The sequence below is a fragment of the Brachyhypopomus gauderio genome, chromosome 1 (assembly GCF_052324685.1).
Source record: "Brachyhypopomus gauderio isolate BG-103 chromosome 1, BGAUD_0.2, whole genome shotgun sequence".
Lineage (NCBI taxonomy): Eukaryota > Metazoa > Chordata > Actinopteri > Gymnotiformes > Hypopomidae > Brachyhypopomus > Brachyhypopomus gauderio.
Window position 1 is genome coordinate 41,587,251 of NC_135211.1, and position 25,599 is coordinate 41,612,849.

The 25,599-nt window shown below is 45.1% G+C and overlaps 1 long non-coding RNA gene across 8 annotated transcripts in view; it reads right to left on the reverse strand.

Annotated features, from left to right (window-relative positions):
* Window positions 1-25,599, reverse strand: part of LOC143520995 (uncharacterized) — a 43,312-nt gene that overhangs the window by 13,866 nt on the left and 3,847 nt on the right. For 2 of the 8 annotated variants that reach the window (XR_013132579.1, XR_013132586.1), the window contains one exon: window positions 24,518-24,597. The exons of the other annotated variants lie outside the window; for them this stretch is intronic. This is a non-coding gene — a long non-coding RNA (uncharacterized LOC143520995). The remainder of the gene's footprint in view (window positions 1-24,517; window positions 24,598-25,599) is intronic. 8 annotated transcript variants of the gene reach the window in all.

Sequence of the window (25,599 nt, forward strand, 5' to 3'; positions counted from 1 at the left end):
CACCTTTGCCTAGGATTAGTCGTTAGACACTGAGATTCCCAAAGTTGCGTCAAGCTTTATATGAGCTTTATAAAACTGCCATAACAGAGTCACAGTAAGAACACTCACTGAAACAAGCTTTATATGAGCTTTATATGACATCTAAACAAATCCAAGTAAAGTAATTTTGTGTGAAACACTAAACGTGTCCTCATAGTGAAGTGAAGGCAGGCATTCCTGTAAATTTTTGTATGCATACTTTTACTTTTATTTGAGTAAAATGTGGTTCAAGTAACAGTACTTTTACTTGAGTAAAATTGTTGAATACTCTACCCACCTCTGCTGTGAAGTGAAGGCAGGCATTCCTGAGGTTGCTGAAGTAAGTTATGGGTTTGGTTTTAGTGGTTTCTCTCCTTAGAATCACACTGAAGTCCATCCGAGCTGAGAACAACAAGCACCTTGTGCACATATGTGTAGTGGATTAACGTTACTCAACTCCATGACTGGAGATATTGATTGATCTAAAGTTCATAAAAAAGAAGCTTTCTTTACTGCGTTGGTAAACTGTATGGATGTCTGTACAGGAAGACAATTAGGTAGATGGATGGGACATAACTGTAGAGTTCACGTGGGCTGTTCTTCACTGAACAGAGGAACTCTGGGTGAAATGTGCATGTCTCTGTCCAAATGGGAAGTGTGGACAGATAAACGAAGGTGTTCTTTCTCCGTTCTTATATGCTGTACATTTGCTGACAATCTCGTAGTTCAGAAAGTTTGACTCATGTAACGGGTGTGCATCTACACTTTACTGTGGTCAGGACTGTCCGTCCGCACTCCCGTTAACCCATAGATACTCTGCGTTGTGTTCTGGGGAATCTGTGATGCATAAGGAAAGACTCGGAGCAGGGCCTCTGCTGGTTCGGGTTCTTTAATATGGCTGGTGGTATCTGTATAAACAGACAGACAACCTCTGGAGTGAACATACACACTGCTCTCATACACGCAGGTTATCAGCCTCCTGTTAGCAGAAATGCACATGGGGGGCATGCGGCCACAGAGCACATGTGTCAGTGATAACTCGACATGGAAGACATGTTATAAAGTTCACTTTCAAGCTACTGCACATTTACACGTTCACAACCCTGATTCTAACATTTAACACTGTTTACTGCCCATTTTATGTTGTTTACACAGAAAAATATGTGTTTTAAGCACGACCATCAGAGCTACGTACCTCCTCTCAGATAACTATTCTCAGAGTGAGGTAACTACGCGGTGGCCCCAAGCAAAGCTGCGTCACTTAAAGGAACAGTACACAATACACCAACTCTTTAAAATAAAAGGTTTCCCAGAACACATATGAAATACATGGAACACAAAACAAGTAGTTATACAAAAATCAGGATTTGGTGGAATTTTAACAACAAAAACAATAAGCATTTTTCTTAACCTTGTTACACTCAGAAAGGATGATGATACATTCTATTCACATCTGAATAGTACAGTCTGAATAGAATAATATAGTCTATTCACATCTGAATAGTATAGTCTGAATAGAATAGTTGTCAGAGTACGTTCGATGCCGGTTACCTGTCCAGCGCTTACCGTATGATACACGAGTCGTTGGGCGATCCCGAATGGCACTATCCTTATATGGAACAATGTTATAAATGTTGGTATGATACGAGAGAGTTCTGGAACAAGGCAAATAAGATATTTGTTCCAAACTCTGTGCTAAAGACAATTCCTAAACCAAAAGTGAAAGTCAACGCGAAACTTAAGTCAAAAGTAAAAAAAATTGCCGGTCGTAATCCGTCGCATATTTTACCCGTTAGTGAGTCTGCGCCCTTCGCTCCTGCTCCACCGCCTCCGCCTCACGAGAAGCTGTCCGACGAGATGCCTATTAAACCTAAGTCAGTTTCCCCAGTTTATCCCGATCTCAGTGCGCTGAGTGTTGCGGCACCTGCCATACAGCAAAAAACTATAGTCCGTCAACCTCCACCTCCGAGGCAAGATAATTCCGATTCTGATTCTGAACCAGAGTATGACCCTGGCGATCGACCCGATCCACCGCCTTGGCCACTGCGTGCCCCTGTTAATATGGGTATGGCATGGGCTACCAGTTTGGTGGGAGTTGAAATCTCTCCCCTGGATGTTACGGCTCTTTTAGGAATTTTAAAACTCCTGCCCGATCCAAACTCGGACCCTGTGAGGTTCACTCAGACGCTGGTCCGGTTAACCCATAATCAGCAATTGGGCGGACCAGATTATCAGTTTATATTGTTGCAAGCCCTGGGAGATGAGTATGACGAGGAAAGTCTTATCAGGGAGGTGCCACAACTACACCCTAAAAATGACATACCCGTTAACATAAAGAGAAAAACGAAGGAGTATGACTCTGTAAAAATTGGGGCAATTACCCGTACCCAGATCGGAAAAGATAAACAAAAACCAGACGAAGCCGAGGCATTAGTCTCGGCCACACCCGAGTGCCTAGTACAAACATGCGAGATTGAGACTCAATACATTTGGAGTGACTCAAAGCAAGTCGCGAAAATGGGGAACAAATTATGCGAATATTTATGTGAGAAGAGACGAAAGAAGGGAGATTTGACACAGGTGACTAATTGCAAACAGGAGCCAAAAGAACCGATTAGCAAGTTTTGGACAAGGTTTATTGATACGTGGAAACATATGGGAAATATGGATGTTAACATGAATCTACCGAATGCTTTGTTTGTGAATACGTTCATAACCAATTGTAGACCCGAGGCGATAGAGGTTCTAAAAACCCACTTAGCCGACCGCGGGTCCTCAGCGCTGGGTGATTGAAAAGAAATTGAAAGTGTTGGAATCTGATGGCATGTTTGAGAGGAAAACTAATAGAGCGTGTTTGAGTGTGCAAGCAGGTGTGCCCTCGCATCAACCAGGTCCACCCCGGAGACAGAGGGGAGGGGGCCGTGGTCATGGTAACGCTCAGCAGTGGCCACCAGTAAACCGCAGACCGGGTAAGTGTCATTATTGTCAGAGGGAGGGGCATTGGCAGGAAGAGTGCAGGAAACGCTTGCGAGATGAGGAACTTAAAGCACAGGCTGCCCCGATGTGGCAGCCCACCCCTCCCCCTCGCCACTTACCACATGAGTCTAACCCTCCTGCCGCATCAAGCCCATATCGGCGATAGGGCTGCCCGCAGGGCTCAGAGCCCGCTCCAGGTATCCAAGTTAATCATGCATGTTTTACTAAAATTAGTAATTCGCCATTGAACTCAGACCTACCAGTCATAGCTTTGGTAGTTGATAATCAGCTTTACCCCTTCTTAGTGGATACCGGAGCCACATTGTCATCTTTGGGCTCCACATACGAGGGACCATTGTCCTCTCGGTCCATTTGCTCTGTGGGAATCAATGGACAGCCTTTTGTGTCCCCCTATACACCCCCCCTGATCTGCCTGCTCGATGAAGATCAGCTTAGATTCCATCACGCCTTCGTATAAATGCCACAGTGTCCATTTAACCTGCTAGGACGTGACTTAATGAGTAAACTGGGTCTGTGCCTCTCTTTCAGCGGATCCCGCCTGACGGTGTCAACCTCTGAGACTTCCGCACTGCATATAGGCAACCCAACTTTTAAAAACCACAGCTGTGTTTCGGTTCCTCTTTTAGCCTCGGACTTAGAAGCGGTTCCTATTTCTGTTTGGGCGACTCACAGGAATGATGTTGGTTTCGTTGTGTTCCATATGAAGCTGCTATTAAATGTAACATTAAACCTGTTTATGTTAAACAGTACCCCATATCTGAGGACAAGGCCATGGGCATTGACGCTGTTTTGGCCGACCTCCTTGCCAAGGGAGTAATCACCCCATGTCACAGCCCATACAACACACCAGTCTGCCCCCCGGCTCTGTGATCCTGCAATACGCAGATGCCCAATTATGAACTACCATTCCACCTATGGGTGACAGAAGAGGGGGGAGTCGCTTCTGTTGTGTTGGCTCAGGAGCACGGGGGGGGGGCATGAGGCCTTGCACGTTTCTCTCCAAGACGCTAGATAACACTGCCTGTGGTTTGCCGTCCTGCCTCAGGGCTATTGCTGCCTGCGCTGTCATGGTAACCGATGCAGAAAAAATTGTGTTGTCACATCCCCTCATTTTGCATACCACTCACCAAGTTTAATATGTCCTTAGACATCTGAACACACAACATCTGTCTGCACAAAGGCGCAGCGGGTATGAAGCAGTGTTAACAGGAACTGAAAATCTCACTGTGCGACCACATACTTCCCTTGACAATGTGGCCTCGGCCCTTTCGCGTCTGCTCTCTATAAGCCCCCCTCATGAGGATGAGGAACACGAATGTTTACTGCACATCATTTTCAAAACCAGCATCAGGCCTGACCTCAAATCGACACCTTTGTCTACAGGTCGTCACCTCTTTGTGGAGGGATCATGTTCTAAACCTGCTGATGGTGTTTTTCTGTGTTCCTATGCAGTGTGCGAACTTCCGGAGCGAATCCTAGAAGCACATAGTTTGCCATTCAACTCTGCACAAGCAGCTGAATTATTTGCCCTGACCCGAGCGTGTCAACGGGCAGCTGATGACGACGTCACCATTTACACTGATTCACGTTATGCTTTTGGGGTAGCTCATGATTTTGGAGGCATCTGGCAGGCTCGTGGTTTCATGTCCGCGGATGGTAAACCGATTTCACATCATTCCCTTGTAAATTATCTCATTGCTGCTTCACATTTACCAACATCTCTGGTCATTGTTAAAGTTCGTGCGCACCAGTCCAATGACGCGTTTGAGACGAAAGGAAACAACCTGGCAGACCGTGCAGCCAAGGCCGCGTCCTTGGCGCCTCTCTGCCCTAGTTTGAACATTGCTGCTGTTTCTCAGGCAGCCTCTACTAGTGCTCTGTTGCCTGGCGTTTCTATGTCCATTGTACAGGCCTCAGCCACGTCAGATGATGTCTCGTTCTGGGCCACGATGGGCACCCAATCTGGTGAACTCTCTGTTCCTATTACCGATGGTACAGGTCGTCTGTGTCTTCCGCGACACTGCATTCCTTTTCTCGTTCCCGATTTTCACGGTGTTTCACATCGCGAACGAAGAGGGGTAATAAGTGATATGGAGAAACTATTTTGCATAAAGAACCTAAAAGAGGATGTGTCCATACTTTTGGATAGATGCTTGATTTGTGCACGAAACAATATATCAAAACACCAAACGTTACCCAAAGCAGAAACTCCATTCCAGGAATGGCAGATTGATTTTACACACATGCCCAAGCGAGGCCCATACAAGTATCTCCTGGTCATGGTGGATAAGTTCTCCAGATGGATTGAAGCATTCCCATGCACCAAGGAAAATGCGCAAACCGTGGTTACTAAATTACAACAAGAAATCATCCCTAGGTACGGCGTTGCCTTGGGAATCGACTCCCCTCTTGAAGTCTCGTGAATCAAACGCTGTGTACGTATACCCCAAAGACCCGATAGCTTCAGGAAGCCTCCCGCCTGGGGGATGCCATTTGATCCTGCAGAGTATGATTCTGATCATGGGCCCATTCTGGCTTATTTTGATGTATAATTTTGTTAGCGCTTTTCCGCATGATAATAGCATGATAATAGCTTCTGGCAATATGCTAATTGGACTGCCCGACTGACCACTAATGAGTCATGCTATGTGTGTCACATCATGCCCACTAGTACCTCCATGTCTTCAGTGAGGCCCGACATCCCTTCCGGGACTGATACACTTTAGGCAGTGGCAGAAGGCTGCTTAGCAGATCGCTGTTTAGATTTTAAGTCGACTCATTGGTGTAGCAAGCAAAATAGTAATGAGCTGATTTGTCTGAAGAGGAATAGAGCCCGGAAAATAGACATGTATACAAATTGGCAGTCGCCGTCTAATACCCTCTCGCGTGTTCAAGCCTTTAAGGCTTTGATGGGGCCTTCCCGTACTGCTTTCGGAGGAACGGTAATACCCCCGTAGGTCAGGTGCATAAGGATCACTGCAGAATTGTTGTAAGAGAGGATTGTTCCTTGAACTGTTCTGTTAACGGTTCCATGGTAGCCCCTGACTACCGCGGAACCATGAGGACTAATAAATATATGGATTGGGTTTGAGTCTGTGGATATGTTTACCTCTCCCTCCCCTATAGCTGGGATGGGCAATGTGCATTCACGAAACTAAGAGGCTCAGTAACAATGGTTTCTACCCGTCCCCTTAAGCCTGAAAAACGCGTTAGAAGGGTGAAGCGAGATGCCGATCCAGGTTTTCCCCCGCCCAAACATCAGCTTGAACTGTATATGTGTAGGTTTTGGACTAGTTTCTTCCCGCAGATAGGGGTGGCCCGACTCTGGAATCATGTGGAAGAAACTAATTACAGACTCGCTATGTATGTAAATGCCACTAACCAAGCTATGATGGGTGTTAAGACTGAGCTTGCCGCCCTAAGACTGACCGTGATCCAGAATCGCATGGCTCTAGATATTTTGCTTGCTGCACAGGGAGGAGTCCACTGTGCACTGGTTGGTGACCAGTGTTGTACGTATATCCCCGCTAATGATGATGAGCACGGATCCATAACTACTGCCGTGGAGAAAATGAAGCAGGTAGCCAAGGATTTGAAAGATGATGAAACGGGAAAATTCTTGGTCTCTGTGGGGAACCTTGTTTGGCTGGATGACTCCTTATATTGCCATAGCCGTTCTTGTCATTATCGTTGTTTTGCTGTTGCTGTGTTGTGGTCCCGGTCTTTTTAGGTGTTTGATTAATCGGATATGGGCTATGATCGATGCCTTGACACAAGCCCACCCTCATGCCATGCAGCCTCTGCTCCTGAAACCCTGGCAGAACGCTGAACCTGAAGAGGGGACCTGCTTTGTCTTTGTATGAGGAATAATTGTATTGTGATCTTATTGCATTTCAATCACAAAAGAGGGGATTGAAGGAACATTTTGTCCTCCAATGTTCTATGTGACTTTTTGACACCCCGTCTCACACCTCCCCCCCCCCCCTTCTTATGTTCTGTGTGTGTACCAGAGAACATTATCTCCTCCTACCTACATGCTTCCTGTCTGCAGTTAGGTGTTTCCTGTGCATTATGCTGTACACGTATGAATTATGCTCAACTGTCGTGCAACCTGCTTGAGAAGTAAACCCCCTCCAATGGTTGAGAAGAATGTATTTGTTTCCACATATGGTAGCATAGATTACATATGTTAGACTAGCCTCATTGAGCCCACCCTGTTGCTTGCACGCACAGGGCTGGTCTGTGTATGTATAAATGAGAGGACTGCCCTCTCATCTTTGAACATTTGGGGTACAGCATGCCTGTGTGAATAAACTTCTCTGCTTGCAAGAGTAGTTTGTTCCTTCATTTGTTCCGGGATATCTCTTAACCACACACTTCTCTGCAGAGTGTTACCATCTATTAAGAATTAATACTGGTGAAGTCAAATAAAGTTGAATAAAGCCATGCCACTTTCTGGGGAGGTGGTGGTACACACACTATCTGCGCACCCACATGTATCCCGACACATTACATAGGAAGATTTTGGCTGCACCTTTGCCTAGGATTACAGTCGTTAGACACAGAGATTCCCAAAGTTGCGTCAAGCTTTATAAAACTGCCATAACAGAGTCACAGTAAGAACACTCACTGAAACAAGCTTTATATGAGCTTTATATGACTGCCATCTAAACAAATCAAAGTAATTTTGTGTGAAACACTAAACGTGTCCTCATAGTGCAGTTAATGGTAAAATTAATGTGTTGTGCCTTTTCATTATTCAGTCCCACCAGGATTTCGCGGGCCTTTTTTGTGATTGTTGCGGGCTAAAATGTTTGATGTTGCGGGTGTTTTTCAAAAAAATTGCGATGGAAGTTGCGGTGTGTTTTTGCTATTTAGTAGTCCATTTTAATTATCTATTTACCTATTTATTCAGGGTTGCCAACTTTTCAAGATCGCTTGAAGTGAGATTTGAACCTGGAGGGGTTAGCGAACGTAAGTTGTTACCGGGCGGCCTGTAAAACGGACACAAATTAAGTATTATATCGAGATCGATCGCCAGTGGTTGGCGCCAGAGCGAACTAGTAACTCATAGATATGGATCAGAGATAAATAAACTTTATCTCAGTTTAAAGTTTAAACTTATAAACTTTATCTCAGACCCTCGCCACTTGCGTGCGCTGCAGTGACTTCGCGGGCTACCGTTGCATTGTGGGGAATGTAGTGTTTGTGCGTGCAAAACACCATCGGGCGGCTGTGGCCTGCGGGCCGGTTCTAATAGTAATTAAATATCATCCAGGGGGGCATAGATAATCAATTTGCGGGTCTGATCTGGACAGTTTATCCCCGCTTTCATGTAGTGTACTGGGATACTGCTTTTCCCGATCTTTTTGCCGTTATTTTCGTCGCTCATGCTGCTTTCAGTCTGCTCCTCTTGAACGTATATACGGAAGTAAGGCGGGAGTTTGTCGACGTCACATCAATACAACATCAGTGATTGGTCAAATTTGCGGGAAAGTTGCGGTGATTGGCTGAAGTTGCAACACCGCCCTGAATTCGCGGGGTTTGCTTGAAGTTGCGTTGAAGTTGAAAATCGCAACATCGCGACTTTCTGGAGGGTCTGATTATTTGTGTGACAAGTCTAAAAAACCAAAACAGTCACCACAAAGTCTTCCTGGTCTGTGACCCATTAAATCAACTTCCACTGTGAAGTGAAGGCAGGCATTCCTGTAAATTTTTGGATGCATACTTTTACTTTTATTTGTGTAAAATGTGGTTCAAGTAACAGTACTTTTACTTGAGTAAAATTGTTGAATACTCTATCCACCTCTGCTGTGAAGTGAAGGCAGGCATTCCTGAGGTTGCTGAAGTAAGTTCTGGGTTTGGTTTTAGTGGTTTCTCTCCTTAGAATCACACTGAAGTCCATCCAAGCTGAGAACAACAAGCACCTTGTGCACATATGTGTAGTGGATTAACGTTACTCAACTCCATGACTGGAGATATTGATTGATCTAAAGTTCATAAAAAAGAAGCTTTCTTTACTGCGTTGGTAAACTGTATGGATGTTTGTACAGGAAGACAATGAGGTAGATGGATGGGACATAACTGTAGAGTTCATGTGGGCTGTTCTTTACAACACTGAACAGAGGAACTCTGGGTGAAATGTGCATGTCTCTGTCCAAATGGGAAGTGTGGACAGATAAATGAAAGTGTTCTTTCTCCATTCTTATATGCTGTACATTTGCTGACGATCTCGTAGTTCAGAAAGTTTGACTCCAAAAGGATGATACGTTCTATTCACATCTGAATAGTACAGTCTGAATAGAATAATATAATCTATTCACATCTGAATAGTATAGTCTGAATAGAATAGTTGTCACGTTACAGCCCCTAACCCAGCCCTTTTGGGCATGTGTTTACGTTGTCTACATCTATTCGTCTGCGTCTGTGGATCTTTGTGGGTGTGGTTGTGTCTGAGTGTTCATTGGTCTCACCTGTGGCTTGTTTCATGAACACTTGGGGCTTATGTGGTTCGTCTATTTCAGGGGTCGGCAACCTTTGAGACATGGAGTGCCAACTTTAACATGTCCAGTCAATGAGTGTGCCACTATGGCGGCGAGTTTAAATTGTTGACCGAGGAGGGGGGGGGTGTGTGTAAATGGACACAAATTAAGTATTATATCGCAATCGATCGCCAAATATAAACGCCTCCGCCGTTCGCGCGAGGTGTGCGTGCGGAGTCGCGCGCTACGGTCACTTGCGAAAGTATAATCCATTAATATAATCATTTATATTAAAATTATATATATATATATATATATATATATATATGCTAATGCTGGTTCAGCGTGTCGCGTGCCAGTGATTATGCCTCGGCGTGCCAATGGTGGCACGCGTGCCATAGGTTGCCGACCCCTGGTCTATTTAATGTGCGTTCGCGCAGTGTCCTGTGCTTGTCTTTGTTGGAGTCATACCTGTGTTCATGTGTTACTGTTTCACGTGTGCTATCTGTGCATATTTGTATGTAAATAAAGTGATGTTAGTGCAAAGACCATTGGACTCGTGCCTCGTCCGTCTCCCTGCGCCCAGTGTCACAATAGTATAGTCTATTCACATCCAGTGGTGGACGAAGTACACCAATTATGTACTTGAGTAAAAGTACAGTTACCTTGCATTGAATATTACTCAAGTAAAAGTAAAAATATTCACCTCAATTTTTTACTTGAGTAGAAGTACAAAAGTATCTGCTTTCAAAAATACTTAAGTATTAAAAGTAAAAACCGTTTTTTTCTTAGCGTCACATTAAAACCCCTAGGCCTACTCGATCAACAGGTGAACAGGAAACAGTGCCTTAAGCCTGGTTTATACTTTCGCGAGCGTCACTGCAGTGTTCTCCGAAACGATAGGTGGCGATAGGTGGCAGTGGAGAATAAAAAACCCCTGCAAAACCGATGAAAGATCATTTTTACCTGACCAGAGACCATATATATACACATCAGGCATCAAACGTAAATATGGCTTTGCAGTGTTGTCCGAAACGATACGTTAACAAATACGAGCCTCTTGTAATTCCAGGACGAAACATGAGAGAACGTGAAGAAGTTAAGATTGGGCGTTTTGAAAATAAACAACCATTAAATAATGTTATAAAAAGCGAATTATTTTGATTCATTTCGAGTATATATATATAAATATTTAACTTAAGTTTAACGTGCTGGGAAATATTGAAATGGACCTTGAAAGTGACGTACAAGTGCTTTAATTCCACCTTGTAAAGGTGTATGAACCCGGCAAACATGACTTTGTCCATCGCGCTGAAGCGCAGCGCGTGCGCGAAGTTACAAAATTCGAGAGGTGCTGTCGCTGCGCGAGCAATCGCGATTACATAATTTTCGCCGCGCGGACCCTCGCGCCGCTCGCGGAGCGTCAAGTATAAACCAGGCTTTACATTTGCCTAGCAAACACAAAATACACAAAACTAGCCTATAGCCTATTATCCTCACGACATTCATTTCCAAAGATTATCCATATTAATAATTCCCACTAGAAAGGTAGACAAGTAGATAAACCGTTTAATATTAAAACATAATTCACCACGAAACTGAACAATAATTTTGAACCGGCCACTTCAGTCCTAGCTTGGGGGACTTTTTCTGAGGTTATACATTGTCCACCACATGGCTGGACAGGGAAGCTATTCTGTCCTCGGGCTGCGTTACTGGTGCAGAACTAGACAGCTAGCGAACAGTTTAAGAGAAGACAAGTTGGAGTGTATTTTGTCCTTTTATTTTCTTCTTTTACACTTCTTTACTCGCTCACTCGCACTTGCAATTTCACTTTCACTGTAAAACTGTAGATAAGATATGAAATAAACATACGTGAATCATAAAACAAATCCACAACGCAATCAAGACGATCTATTTTCTGTCTACACAAAACGAAACCCAGCTTAGCTAGGTAGATCTGACTAGCCAACACTGCGGGTAAGTAAACATTATCTCTCGAGCGAAATAAGTCGAAATAAACAACCAAATATCCATATAATTTTGCTAACTAACATATAAGGATTACTTACAGACAAATAATGTCCAAGGCGCAAGTGTGAAAATACACGGAGGCAGGAGAGCTGAAATCCGTGGCCGTTCAGAATTTACACCAACAGAAAAACTAGTCGGGAATTGCGCAGGACGTAGTTTTCTGCTGAAGGCGCAAAACCGCGTAAAAGTCCACTAGGAGGCGGTATTCACCATACAATTTACATGTACCATACTAAGCTACGGCATGAGATGAGGTCGAAGGCAGAACACTCCCCGCTTGGCATATAGCTAATATGCCACTACAGACTTTTACTTAAACACAAAGTACACTTAAAGTTAAAAGGAAATGGTCTTCTAGCTTTCGTTAGAAAGCAGAACGACAATCTCTGAGATGGGTCTCAGAAGGACTTTTACAGTTCCATCTCTCACAATCTTCACTTCCACCTTCCGGATCCTCTTGTCCCCGCTCGGCAGCGTGTTGATTACTACTCCCACAGGCCATTCATTCCTGTGGGCTTGACTGTCCTTGAGCAAGACGACGTCACCGGTCTTGACGCTTGGCCTTTCTTCCGTCCACTTTCGGCGGCCCTGCAGCGTGGATAAGTAGTCTCTCCTCCATCTCTTCCAGAAGGTGTTAGCGAGGCACTGGACGTGCTTCCACTGCTTCCCATGTAACTCAGCCATCTGGAAGTTTCCAGAGGGCGCCGAGACTGAACTCATCTTCTGGGTCAGGAGCATTGCTGGGGTAAGGACAGTCGGCTCGTCCGGGTCGGAGGACACAGACACCAAGGGTCTCGCATTCATTATAGCCATAACTTCGGCCATAAGAGTGCTCAACACCTCGTGTGTGAGGCGAGTGTGTCTGGTTTGGAGCAGCATGGCATCCAGGATGCGCCGGGCGATGCCGATAAGTCTTTCCCAAGCCCCCCCCATGTGCGAAGAATGGGGGGGGTTAAAGACCCATGAACACCCCCTGCTCTGGAGGTAAGTTGTAACTTTTGACTCTTCCATGTCGATGCCCAGCTCCTTACGGGCACCAACAAAGTTAGTCCCTCTGTCGGAGCGTAGAAGCTTGGCCGGGCCACGAATGGCGAAAAATCTTCTCAGGGCATTGATGAAGCTGTCGGTGGTCATGGACTCTATGAGCTCGAAGTGGACAGCCCTGGTAGCCAGGCATGTGAATATCACTGCCCAACGCTTACTGTCTGCACTTCCTCCTCGTGTCCTACGAGTCATAATGGCCCATGGCCCGAAGACATCAAGGCCTACGTGGGTGAAGGGAGGCTCTGGAGTGAGCCTGTCGGGAGGCAGGTCGGCCATCTTCTGTTCTTCTAGGCGCCCGCGCAGCTTGCGGCAGCTCACGCATTTGTAGATAATGGAAGACACCAGACGTTTACCTCCGACAATCCAGTATCCAGCTGCTCTCACGGCACCCTCTGTTATCAGACGCCCCTGGTGTACTACTTGTTTGTGGTAGTACCTCACCAACAGTGTAGCGATGTGGTGAGTATGTGGAATGATCAGAGGGTGTTTCTCTTCCCTTGGCAGGTCCGGGGCGAATGAGATGCGACCTCCGACCCGCAGCAGACCGCTCTCATCGGCCACTAGATTGAGCTTCTTGAGTGGACTCCGCTTGGGAAGTGCTTTGCCCTCTCTGAGGCATTCTAGTTCAGTTTTGTAGGCATCATGCTGGACAGCACGGATGATGACACTCTCTGCCTGGAACAGCTCACCTGTGGTGAGTGCATCTTTGAAAGTGCCCCACTTGTTGCCCACCGAGCTGGCTGGACTGCCTTTGAAGGATGCAACAACATGGATTAGCCTGGCTATAGCTTTGCAGAGGTTCCTCCAGTTAGAGAATCTTTCAAAGCGCTGAGAGCCCAGACAAGCATCCAGGGCTCTGGTAGCCAGAACCACGACCTCAGGCCGGATCTCTGCATCTGCTTCGGGTTCCACGAGGGTGAAGACGTTGGGTTCTGGAAACTCCTCTGTGTACTCACCTGTGAGGAAGCTGGGACCGGAGAGCCAACTGCTTTGCCGTAGCTCTGCTGCCTGCATGAACCTTGTAGCATGGTCCGCAGGGTTCAGGTCCGTAGGGGTGTAGGACCACTGATCTGGATGGGTGGATTGCCTGATGCGTGTCACCCAATTGGCTACGTAGACATAGAATCTTCTTGACGAGTTATAGATGTAGCCGAGCACAATTCTACTGTCTGTGAAAAACCTTACGGCATCCACATTGATGTCCATCTCGTCTCTGATAAGCTCGTACATCTGGACAGCTAGAACGGCTGCACAGAGCTCGAGGCGGGGGATGGTATGAGCAGGACGGGGGGCCAGCCTGGACTTTCCCATGATGAAGCCCACGTGTGGTTTGCCATCTGCGGTGATTGCCCTCAGGTAGGCGACGGCGCCTATGGCTACTGTGGAGGCATCCGAGAAGATGCAGAGTTCTCGCCTCTGAGTTGAAGTCGGTAGCACAGGGATATAGCACCTATTTATGTGCAGGTCTTCCAGAGCTTTTAGTGAGTCCTTCCATGTGTTCCATTTGGTCTCTTTCTCCGGGTCGAGTGGGGTGTCCCAACCCTGCTCTGTTGACAGTTCTCTCACTAATGCTTTTCCTTGCATTACAACCGGAGCGACGAACCCTAGAGGGTCGTATAGGCTGTTGACCGTGGACAAGATACCTCTTCGTGTGTATGGCTTCTCTGACTGAGACACTAAGAAGGTAAAGCTGTCTGTTTCCAAGTTCCAGGATAGGCCCAGGCTTCTCTGGAGGGGGAGAGGATCAACGCCAAGTTCCAGGTCCTTCAGATCCTTGGAACGATCTTGTTCAGGTAAGGCTTCCATTACCTGTTCACTATTAGATGCTACCTTGTGCAGCCTTATGTTCGATTCTGCGAGCATTTCTTTACTTCTTATGATGAGGTCTGTCGCTTGTTCGGGTGTGGAGACAGAGGTCAGCCCATCATCGACATAGAACTGGCGTTCCACGAAGTGTCTTGCATCTGAGCCGTAATCTGCTTCGCCTCTCTCAGCGGCACGCCTCATACAATATATGGCGATGGCTGGGGAAGGAGTATTCCCAAAGACGTGGACTTTCATCCGATACTCCACCATGTTCTTGTTTAAATCGTTATCCTCATACCAGAGGTAGCGGAGGTAGTCTCTGTGATCGCTTCTGACCACAAAGCAGTAAAACATTTGTTGCACATCTGCTGTAATGGCGATTGGCTCTTTTCTGAATCTAAGGAGCACCCCTAGCAGCGTGTTGTTCAGATCAGGGCCGCTGAGGAGTACATTATTCAGGCTGGTGCCTTCAAATTCGGCGCTCGAGTCGAACACTACTCTAATCTGACCCGGCTTCTTCGGGTGGTACACACCGAACGTGGGCAGGTACCAGTGTTCTTTACCTGGGTCCAGGGGTGGTGCACGCTCGGCTTGGTCGTTGTCCAGCATTCTCTGCATGAACTCGGTGTAGTGGTTTTTCATTTCTGGCCTTTTCTCCAGAGTCTTCTTGAGTGAGGTTAGACGCTTCACTGCTTGTTCCCGGTTGCTGGGAAGAATTCGTCATGGCGACCGGAACGGCAGAGGTGCTACCCAGCTGTGGTCGTCATCCTGGTAGACCTCTTTGTCCATGATGGTCAGGAACAATTTGTCGTCCATAGACAGCGCTGGTTTGTTGTCATCTCTTGAGCTCTCGAAGACGGAGTGCCCCAGCCCATCTGTGCTCGTTACTCGGTCCGGGTCATTCTGCTGGGTGGAGGAGAGGCATTGGTGGCGGTGTGGCTTGCCGCTGTAATCCTCCTTCACCTGGATGTTGTTCGGACATGGACGGAGAAAAGTTGCACGGCCGTTGGGCAGCACACTTGCCTTGTACACGTTGGCTTCGGCTGATTTGTGGACAGCCTCCAGGCAGGCCTCACCCACTATGACCCAGCCTAGGTCGAGCCGTTGCGCGTAAGGAGAGTTGTGTGGCCCGTTGATCTGCTCCCGTACCTTGTGGACTCTCAGGATGTCTCTTCCTAAGAGCAGGAGGATGGGTGCGTCGGGGTCCACAGCAGGAATCTTGTGTGCGACTGGCTGGAGGTGTGGGTGGTTGTATGCCACATCTGGTGACGGAATTTCTGATCTGTCATCCGGCACCATGTCACACTCGATCAGCGTGGGGAGTGGGAGATGCAGTTTTCCATCCATGGACTCGAGCACGAAGTTGTAGGCTCGCCTGCCAGAGGTCTTTAAAGTCCCCGAGCAGGTTTTCAGCGTGTATGGTGCTGGGCTGGCTTTGACACCGAAGAGGTTGAAGAACTCTGCTTTTGCGAGAGACTTGTTACTCTGTTCGTCCAGCACTGCATACATCTTGATTGCTTTTTCTTTTTCGCCTGCAGGAAAGGCTTTGATCGGGCAGATCTTGGCACACGAGCGTGGGCTATCTGTATTACCACAAACCTCAGTGCAGTAACTGGAGATGGCTGCCGGTATGTCCTCAGTTGGCTCCCCTCTTTCCTCCTTGTCTGCGTTGGTGCTCTCTGCAGGTAGAGGCGGGCCAGGGTGGAGAGCTGCTATGTGTCTTTCACTATTGCACTCAATGCATTTGATGGGCGCTTTGCAGTCTTTTGCAATGTGCTCCGTTGACCCACAGCACTTGTAGCATATGTGGTTATCTTTCAGGTATGCCCTACGTTCGTCAATAGTCTTTAGTCTGAAAGCCCTACACTTTTTGAGTGGGTGTGGCTTTTTGTGTAGAGGACACTCACGATCGGGTTCGGTGGTTTTCTTCTCTGTGGCGTGGCCATCACTGTATTTGGATGTAGCATCCGTCTTGTACACGGCGACTGTAGCTTTCTGGCTGTGCTTTGTGACCTTGTCGGGTTTGGACAGCGTGGAGATGGTGAAGGCAAAGCTGGGGTCATTCCGGACCTTGGCCTGTTGGCGGACGAACTCTGAGAAGAGCGGGAATGGAGGGAAAGCTACCCCGTGTTCTTCCTTGAACCTGGATCCCTTGGTGATCCATTTCTCTTGGAGCCTATGGGGCAACTTTTCCACAATGGGGTTTACCCCCCGGGCCGTGTCTAGGAAAGCAAGGCCGGGGAGGAATCCATCTGCCTTCGCGCATTCTAGTTCGAGCAGGATATCGCCCAATTCCCTGAGCTTGGCGTTGTCTTTGTTGGTTAGCTTAGGAAAATCTTCAAGCTTTTTTAACAATGCGTATTCGATGACCTCTGGTGTGCCGTAACAGTCCTCCAGGCGTCGCCACGCCATGCTGAGGCCGGTGCTGGGATTGAGGACGTGCACTGAGCGGATCATCTTTGCATGTTCAGCTGATTCGGCACCAAGCCATTTGACTAACAAGTCCAACTCCTCTCTATAGGAGAGGTTTAGATCTTGAGTAGCGGTTACAAAGGATGCTTTCCATGACCAGTAGTGTTCGGGGCGGTCATCGAACTTGAGAAGGCCGGAGCTGACGAGCTCTCGCCGCATGAGATACCTGGCAAGATCTTGAGCTTGTTGAGGCTCGTGTGTGGTCACTCCCTGGGGGTTGGTGGGCATCTGTAGGTTGTCAGGATATGCTCTGAGTGGGGGCCTCACGTTGGATTCCTCACGTTTGATGTTGGTGATATTCTGCATCGGATGCTGGCGAACGGCTGGTCCGGTTCCGGCATCTTGGCGTCTGAGTGTTCTTTGGGGCTCCACTGGTTCCTGTTTCAGTGGCTGCGGTTGACTGTGGAACAGCTCTGCATGTTGCTGGACATAGTTACCGGCTCGTTCGGCTGCATTGAGGGGCTGTTCTGGAACGCATGGCCCGTGCCGCTTCTCCCCGCTTTCAATTTCCTCTTCCTCCTCGTAGGCCGCTGCTTCGGCCTCGCAGGCAGCAGCGTTCTTCTGGCAGCTGAGGAGGTGGAGATTGGCTTCGAGTTCAGCTTTTTGTCTCATTATGCTGGCTTCTTTTTCAGCAAACTCTAGTTGTGCCTGTGCAGCTTTTAGTTTGGCGCGTGCTCTGGCAGCGGCTGTTGATGTTGACCTCTTGCTGGAGCAGCATGAAGGATGATGGGATGTTTGTGACCGGGCATCTGGTGTTTGAAATGGCCCTAAAGCATCTCTATCGAATGTCGCTTTGACGGCATTCTGTTTTGGGCTGTTTGAGCGTTCACTCATGATTCCTTACTTGGGCCCGCTGCGCTGTTGTCTTTTTACTATTCTGTCCTCGGGCTGCGTTACTGGTGCAGAACTAGACAGCTAGCGAACAGTTTAAGAGAAGACAAGTTGGAGTGTATTTTGTCCTTTTATTTTCTTCTTTTACACTTCTTTACTCGCTCACTCGCACTTGCAATTTCACTTTCACTGTAAAACTGTAGATAAGATATGAAATAAACATACGTGAATCATAAAACAAATCCACAACGCAATCAAGACGATCTATTTTCTGTCTACACAAAACGAAACCCAGCTTAGCTAGGTAGATCTGACTAGCCAACACTGCGGGTAAGTAAACATTATCTCTCGAGCGAAATAAGTCGAAATAAACAAACAAATATCCATATAATTTTGCTAACTAACATATAAGGATTACTTACAGACAAATAATGTCCAAGGCGCAAGTGTGAAAATACACGGAGGCAGGAGAGCTGAAATCCGTGGCCGTTCAGAATTTACACCAACAGAAAAACTAGTCGGGAATTGCGCAGGACGTAGTTTTCTGCTGAAGGCGCAAAACCGCGTAAAAGTCCACTAGGAGGCGGTATTCACCATACAATTTACATGTACCATACTAAGCTACGGCATAGAGATGAGGTCGAAGGCAGAACAGAAGCTAGAAGCTCTAGCACCTAGAGCTAGAACTGTGTGCAGCCCTACCAACTGAACTCATAATATTAAACTGGACCAAATAATTAATAATAATTAATATAATATTAATCAGGGTTGCCAACTCATGCAATGAGCGTGAGACACACGCATTGACTGTCTTTACCAGAGACCGTCTTCACACGCTCACACGACATACATCCGATTTCTCACACTGAAAAATAATCTAGTTTATTTACCTCTGAATCTATGATTCAATGAGTTACTAGTTCGCTCTGGCGCCAACCACCGGCAATCGATGGATCGCGATATACTTAGTGTCCAACAATTTACACTCGCCGCCCCGCCAACATTTTACACACTATTTTATTAATTTTGCTTCGCTTCGCTCATATTTACTTGCCTTTGCCTCCCTCATAGGAATGAATTGCGAAGTTTGCTTTGCTTGGCCAAATTCGCGTACTAGCGCACTGCTTTGGATAAAAGCATCTGTTAAAAGTAGTGTATTTCAATGTCATATCATTAACTGGGGTATATAAACCACCCTGTTGGTAGTACTCATCTAATGGCGAACTTACCTCGACGTGATTTTTCAAGTTTGACAGCGAGTTCATAAATGATGACCGCGATGTGTTCTTCGGAATGCAGAGGAGACACTTGAAGGAATACGAATCATTTTTCTTTTCGAGGAATTCAAACATTTCGGCTAAATAAGGCCAGGGGTGTTGGGGAAAGCCATCTGTTGTAGCCATGTCAGATCCTCAGCCATTTAGCATACAAGTACTTGAGTAAAGTACAGATACATGGAAATGTTACTTAAGTACAGTAACGAATTACATTTACTTAGTTACTGTCCACCACTGTTCACATCTGAATAGTATAGTCCGAATACAATAGTATAGAACAGAGGTTCTTAACCTTTTTGACCTTGGGGTCCAATTTGTTGAACATAAAGTAGCACAAGGCCCAGTCAGATATTACCAATGTACAGATCAAAATGATAATTTTTCTACATTTTGGTTTAGTTTGTATTGTATTTGCATTATAACTAAATTAAATACATGTACAGTTTTAAAATAAAACTCCTGTCAAATAATCACATGACATGATTATGACAAACATTTTTTTATATTGTAACCTGCCCATAACAATTATTTGAACAGTCAGTAAACATACTACTCCGGCTTATCAACACAAAAATAGCTTTATTTAACATATGTCGTGGAAATTCTCCATCTCAACAACTGGGGTCTCTGGAACATGTCTGGAACATGTCACCTGTCTGGAACATGTCTGGAATATGTCACCTGTCTGGAACATGTCACCCAGGGCCGGAGTGGGACACATTTTCAGCCCGGCAGTTTCATGCCCAAATACAACCCAAAATTATTTTTCCCTCCTAATCGGCCCTAACTAGAGACTGGCATGAGCCGGCACCATCGGGAATCCTCCCGAATCTCCCGATTAGCCACTCTGATGTCACCTGTCTGGAACATGTCTCCATTCCTGCCTTCTCCCTATCTAGTCCCCTTGACCCAAAGGGTGACTTCAAACTTCCTCGTTTGGTTGCATGCTATGTTTAAAAATACTCTCTGAGAAAGCAGAGCTTCCCGGACATTAACTGTATTAGGTATGACCATGGACGGAATTTTGATTTCATAGGTGGAGGGGACACAAATGGCTTGAGAACTGGGGTGCGGGGTTTACCAAAACTGGCTTTTGAAAAAGTGCAGGGGATGCTCCCCCCCATTACATCCGTGGGTATGACTGAATGTGTCCCACTCACCAAGCCCATTTCTCCAGAAGCCTCAGCTAACATCAGGCCCCCCCCACTTTGCCAGACCCTGCCCACTCTATCTGCTGTTTAAGACACCATGCAGTGTGCAGCTGCCTCAACAATTAAGACTTTTTAAAAAGCTTCTATTCACAACTTTCCTGTAAGTACACTACAGTTCAAAAGTTTGGGGTCACTTAGAAATGTTCTTATTTTTGAAAGAAAAGCAGTTTTTTTTTCAATTTAGCTAACATTAAATATACATTATCAATGTGGTAAATGACTATTCTATCTGTAAACGTCTGGTTTTTAATGCAATATCTACATAGATGTATGGAGACCCATTTCCAACAACCATCCCTCCAGTGTTCTAATGGTACATTGTGTTTGCTAACTGTGTAAGAAGGCTATTGGATATTTAGAAAACCCTTGTGCAAGTAGGTTAGCACAGCTGAAAACAGTTTTGCTGATTAGAGAAGCTATAAAACTGACCTTCCTTTAAGCTAGTTGAGAATCTGGAGCATTACAATTGTTGGTTCGATTAAACTCACAAAATGGCCAGAAAAAGACAACTTTCAATTGAAACTCGACAGTCTATTCTTGTTCTGAGAAATGAAGGCTATTCCATGCGAGACATTGCCAAGAAACTGAAGATTTCCTACAATGGTGTGTACTACTCCCTTCAGAGGAGAGCACAGACAAGCTCTAACCAGAGTAGAAGGAGAAGTGGAAGGCCCCGCTGCACAACTGAGCAAGACGACAAGTACATTAGAGCCTCAAGTTTGAGAAATCGACGCCTCACAGGTCTTCAACTGGCAGCTTCATTAAATAGTACCCGCAAAACGCCAGTGTCAACGTCTACAGTGAAGAGGCGACCCCGAGATGCTTCGCCTTCAGGGCAGAGTCGCAAAGAAAAAGCCATATCTGAGACTGGCTAATAAAAGAAAGATTAATATGGGCAAAAGAACACAGACATTGGATAGAGCAAGATTAGAAAAAAGTGTTATGGACAGACGAATCAAAGTTTGAGGTGTTTGGATCACACAGACGAACATTTGTGAGACGCAGAACAACTGAAAAGATGCTGGATGAGTGCCTGACACCATCTGTCAAACATGGAGGAGGTAATGTGATGGTCTAGGGTTGCTTTGGTGCTGGTAAAGTGGGAGATTTGTACAAGGTAAAAGGGATTTTGAATAAGGAAGGCTATCACTCCATTTTGCAGCACCATGCCATACCCTGTGGACAGCGCTTGATTGGAGACAATTTCATCCTGCAACAGGACTATGACCCAAAGCACACCTCCAAATTATGCACAAACTATTTAGAGAAGAAGCAGGCAGCTGGTGTTTTATCGGTAATGAAGTGGCCAGCGCAGTCACCAGATCTCAACCCCATTGAGCTGTTGTGGGAGCAGCTTGACCGTATGGTACGAAAAAAAGGACCCATCAACCCAATCAAACTTGTGGCAGCGGCTTCTGGAAGCATGGGGTGAAATTTCTCCAGATTACCTCAGCAAATTACCAGCTAGAATGCCAAAGGTCTGCAATGCTGTAATTGCTGCTAAGGGAGCATTCTTTGACGAAAGCAAAGTTTAAAGTAGAAAATTATTAAAAAAAAAATAATAATAATAAAAAAAAAAAAAAAAAAAACAAAAAACATTTTTTCTACCTTGTCAATGTCTGGACTATATTTCTATTCATTTTGCAACTCATTTAATAAATAAAAGTATGAGATTTCAGGGAAAACACAAAATTGTCTAGGTGACCCCAAACTTATGAATGGTAGTGTATATATATTTGATATAGAACCTTTTTTAAAGGGTTCTAAATAGAACCCTATGAAACGAGTTCTAAATAGAACTCTTTATGATGCTATCAAGAACCATGTATTACCCTTTTTCTAAATGGAATACAAAAGTGACCATATAATTTTAGCAAAATTATTCTATTTATTGAGGTGAATTTATGAATGACATAAAATCTAAAATCACTAAAAAATAAAATGAACAAACAAAGCACTGAACCTTGGCATTTGTCCATACTATGTCAACAGCACATATGGAAAAAAGTGAAGAATTATTAGTACTGATATAAACACACATATGGAAATATAATAAATAAATAAATAAATAAATAAAATAAAAACCTCAAATATGATGGATGTGACGTGACGTGCGGCGGAGTGGCGAAGGATGAGACACGGAATCCTTGCTGCGACAGACGTCACTTTTATTTTCCACGATTATAGCGCTTATAGCGCACGGAGAACACAGATATTGCGCAATAGCGCACGTAGAACATTTACACAAACACAGCAACGTGTAAACCAGGGGTGCCCACAGTTTTCAGCTTGCGAGCTACTTATAAGATGACCAAGTCAGAAAGATCTACCGGGGTGGCGGCGAACGTAATTTGTTGAGTGGATTGCAGATTGGCTACCGTGAATGTCAATCAAAATACAACCGTCAGTGCAGATGTGCGATTCATCTACAATTTTATGTGACGCGATCTACGCACATTCCTTCGCGATCGACCGACACTTCCTTCGACGTAATGAGCACCCCTGGTGTAAACTGTAGACAACGACGAGCACAGGACACTGCGCAAGCGCACATTAAATAGACAAACCACAATAGCCCCACGTGATTACGAGACGAGCCACAGGTGAGACGGATTATCACAAGACATAGCCACCACCACGGAGATCCACAGATGCATACGATACACGTGGACAATGTAAACACACACCCAAAAGGGAGGGGCCAGGGTCCTCAACATGACACTGGAAGTTACACTAAAAGTAGCAAAATTCAGAACTATTAAATCAAACAGCTTATTCAACTGTGAGAAGTCTATCATACACAGCTCCTTTTTACAAAATTACTCACAAAGAGAATTAAATACTCGTTTCACTGTAATTGGAAGGAATTTCTCTTCTTTCATTTTAAACACAAATGCTTCAAGGAATGTAAGAGTTTTTTTTCAGTCCCTTAGGATACTCCACGCCAAAGACAAAGTAGGTGCTGAATAGTACACCGAGGGCAAGGGAGATGTAAAAATGTAAAAAACAAAAAAAGGTAAATGTGCCATATTTGTCAATTGTGATTTTTACACCGCAATCTAAATTTGTCCTCCGCTTTTAACCCATCTGTGCAGTTAGAACACACACACACCAGTGATTACTAGGGGGCTGTGGATCACACGTGCCCAGAACGGTGGGCAGCCCTAGCCCGATGCCCGGGGAGCAGTTGGGGTTAGGTGCCTTGCTCAAGGGCACCTCAGTCATGGCCTCAGGTCTGGGAATCGAACCCACAACCCTCCAGTCACAAGACCCGTTCCCTACCACCAGGCCATGACTGCCCTGACATGTCTGTGCAGTCTTCCACTATGATTTCCTTGTTCATGGTAACTTTCACCAAACTGTACTGCAAGGGCACTCCCTCCTTACAACCACTTAGAATAATCTGGGGTGTGACCACCTCGCATGTGCATGACTAGACAAACAGAAAATTACTTTTAGTGTCAAGCATATTAAAGCATTAACATGCAGTGATGGCCAAGTTACCTTGAGAAAGTAATCCGATTACTGATTACTCCTTTTAAAAGTAACTTAGTTACGTTACATATTACTTTATTTTAAAAGTAACTACGTTAGATTACAAGTTACTTTAGTAGTTACATTCCCCCCCCCCCCCCCCAGTGTCACTTAAAGGGCAAGACTCTCCTGACATTACGTTTGTGTAGCTGCGCGGTATTATTTGTAAATTTATTTGTAAACATAATACAAGCGAACTGGGGTGGGTTTCCCGAAACGTTCGTAGCGCCAAGTACTTCGTAACCTCGTATGAAACGTACGAGGTTAAGAAGTACTTAGCGCTACGATCGTTTCGGGAAACCCACCCCTGTTCAGTCAGACAGCTTGTGAAACGAAATACCATTACAATTTCAAGCATTTTAAAGTAGGCGACGTTAGTCAAAATTCCAGCACTTTTCAAACGTGGAACACAAAGCAACATTAAAATTCTCCAGGTAAATGTTCCTTCCCCTGTTTTTGATGTGTGTTTCTTTATACTACCACATATCGTTTCGGGAGGACACTGCAAAAAATGACTTGTAAAACGCGCTCGCGCTCTCACAGGGTAGCGCGCAGCGTGCGGAGTCGAGCGCTACGGTCAGACGCAAAAGTAGAACTGAGCCAAGAAGAAAGCAAAAATATATATTTTTACTAGGGAAAATAAAAATAGTAACGCACAGTTATTTGGATAAGTAACTTTAATCTGATTACTGGACTGGAAATAGTAGCGCGTTATATTACTCGTTACCGAAAAAAAGTGGTAAGATTAGAGTAACGCGTTACTGACATCACTGTTAACATGTTACTTGTTTAAATTTTTAAAGAAACTTACTTCCTCACTTGTGAACAGAAGTGAGGCATCCTCATTGAACAGAGAAGGAAGGCACAGGATGGCTGTCTCCAATTGCAGACCTATGATGAATTAAAATAATCTTAAAACTTTAACCAAGAAATACACTCTCAGACATAGAGGTGGTACCTCTGCGTCACTGGGGTGGTACCATCAAAGGTATGTTTTCATAATTGCACCATTATCCAATGGAGTTGCATATATTTAAATTCTGTATTGTCTCCACAAGCCCCATCATGACTCCAGGCGTTGATTATATATGATTTATATCCAACTTATTTAAAACACATGTAACTCTTAAATCATTGTTGTAGCTTTGAGGGTATATTTAGATTGTTTACTAAAGAAAAAAAATCTCTTTACTTCCAGTATTAACGCTGTACTATATTGAAGTCAACAGTGAGCACTGTATTAGACACTTCCTATGCAGAGATGGATGACTATCTGTAATTATAGATTCACAAAGTACTCTACTTATATGATCAGTTCCAAACCAGGAGTTCAGACATGACATTTATCTCACTTGGATTATGTACCATGTATATTTATCAAAATCAATCAATCATTGTTGTGTGTTTTGTATTTATTATGGTTACTATCAGGGCCGGCCCTTCCATTAGGCGATATAGGCAAATGCTAGGGGCGCCGGCTGTCCAGGGGGGCGCTCGCGTGAATGCGTTATCTATTTATTTATTTACAAATGAACAATTCATAAATATGAAAACAAGCAAAGTCCACATAATCACAACTTCATTGTTTAATAATATTAGTCAAATGAATAATTATAATAGCACACGATACCCATCACCTGCGCAGCCCCCTCCCCCCGCTCGCTCTGCGCACCTCGTTACTGTTTCTCTGGGGAAAAAAACAACGCCACCGAGTGACATCTTTCCGGAAACATGCCAAAAAGACCGAAGTTCTCTGGTGCCCAGGGGAGAAAAATGAGAAAAGAGGAGGAAGAAACCAAAGGTAATATAATATGGTGAATTACACTATACTGTATGTTGTACTACTTGAAGGGTGCTTCGTTTTAATATGAGAATGCATGTTGATGTGTTTCC